The 1,993-nt window shown below is 35.2% G+C and overlaps 1 pseudogene; it reads left to right on the forward strand.

Annotated features, from left to right (window-relative positions):
* The first annotated feature begins 999 nt into the window (after window positions 1-999).
* LOC141550538 (ubiquitin-ribosomal protein eS31 fusion protein-like) lies at window positions 1,000-1,480 on the forward strand (annotated as a pseudogene).
* The last annotated feature ends 513 nt before the right edge of the window (window positions 1,481-1,993 follow it).

The raw sequence follows: 1,993 nt of genomic DNA on the forward strand, positions 1-1,993 counted from the left end.
TTCCAATGACCTTGTGACAAAGAGAGCCAGAAAGAGAACTGTGGGAACTGAATAAGGATCACAACGTAACATTCTCACCCTTTTTGTTGTTGTTAACTTGCATTTTGTTTTCTTACTCATTTATTTTCCTTTTGATCTGATTTTTCTTATACAGCAAGAGAATTGTATAAATATGTTTACACATATTGGATTTAACATGTTTTAACATGTATAACATATATTGGATAACATATATAACATATTGAATAAAATGTATAACATATATATATATGTAATATGTATAACACCCACAGATGGCAAGGGGTAGGGGGAAGGAGGGGAAAATCTGAAAAACAAGGCTATGCAAAGGTCAATGTTGAAAAATCATTCTTGCATATGTTTTACAAATAAAAAGTTTTTAAAATAAAGAAAGAAAAGAAAAAAGATTCTAAAAGATAGAACTTATTGGGCAGAACACTATTGATCTCCCCTTGCACTCGCTATTGGACATCAGAATAGATGACCAGGTTACAGGCAAATAAGCAAAGGGTAGAGCTAGGTGAGTTATAAATATCAAAACTAGCAGTAATTGATTGTGCTAGAACTTTGTTAACACTTAGAGCTAAAAAAAAAAAAAAAAGACATTCATGTAAAACAACTAAACCTTTTTACATAACAGTCAAAATGGAGGGATTCAGAAAAACATAACAAAACCTATAAGAATTGGTATAAAATGAAGTGAAAAGAACTGGGAGATCATTGTCCACAGTAATAGTAATGTTGTAATGATGATCAGCTCTGAAAAACTAGGCTACTCTGATCAATACAGGGATCCAAGAAAAGTCCAAAAGACTCATGATAAAAAAAAAAAAAAAAAAAGTTGTTGGTGAGCATGCCTTGTGCTCCATAGAGGAGCCTCCCTGCTTCCCACCCACTGTCTTTGACCACCCCCTTTTATCTTTCCTCTCCTTAGGTGAACCCAGTACCACAATGCAAATTTCTGTGTGAAAAAAGACTTCTATGAAGTCTTTGATGGAGAAGACCATCACCTTTGAAGTCAAACCGTACAATACTATTGAAAACGTCAAGGCCAAGATACACGATAAGCAAGGTATTCCCTCTGATCAACACAGTTTGATTTTTGCAGGCAAGCAACTGGAAGATGGACATATTTTGCCTGACTGCAACATTCCAGAGTTGACTCTTCATCTTGTTCCAAGACTTTAAGATAGTGCCAAGAAAAAAAAGAAGTCTTACATCACTCCAAAGAGAAAGAAGGATAAACTTGCTATTCTGAAGTACTATGGGGTTGATGAGAATGGTAGATTAGCTGCCTTTGACAAGCTTGTCCTTCTGATAAATATGGTGCTGGAGTCTTTATGGCTAGCCATTGTGGCAGACATTGACGGACAGTCTAACCTATTGCTTTAACATGCCAGAAGACAAGAAAATTATTTACTTGTTCAAAAGTTTATTTAAAAATGCTATGTTATTGTTCTAAAAGAAATGATCAGCAGATTGATTTCAGAAAGGCCTGGAGAGACATGTCTATGTCATATAATTTTAACAAGACCTTCCATGATGTATAAGCTCTTTTTTTACTCCCAAAATAGGATTCTGTGATGTTCATCCTATTGGCCATTGAAAACCTTCTTTAGAGATTGTTGTATACTTCAACAATACTATATGATATCAATTCTGATGGATGTGGCCATTTTCAACAATGAGATGAACCAAATCAGTTCCAATAGAGCAATAATGAACTGAACCAGCTACACCCAGCGAAAGAACTCTGGGAGATGACTATGAACCGCTACATAGAATTCCCAATCCCTCTAATTTTGTCCGCCTGCATTTTGGATTTCCTTAACAGGCTAATTATACACTATTTCAAAGTCCAATTCTTTTTGTACAGCAAAACAACTGTTTGGATATGTATACATAGATTGTATTTAACTTATACTCTAACATATTTAACATGTGTTGGTCAACCTGCCATGGGGGGGGGGGAAGG

Source organism: Sminthopsis crassicaudata, chromosome 1 (genome assembly GCF_048593235.1).
Source record: "Sminthopsis crassicaudata isolate SCR6 chromosome 1, ASM4859323v1, whole genome shotgun sequence".
Taxonomy (NCBI): Eukaryota; Metazoa; Chordata; class Mammalia; order Dasyuromorphia; family Dasyuridae; genus Sminthopsis; species Sminthopsis crassicaudata.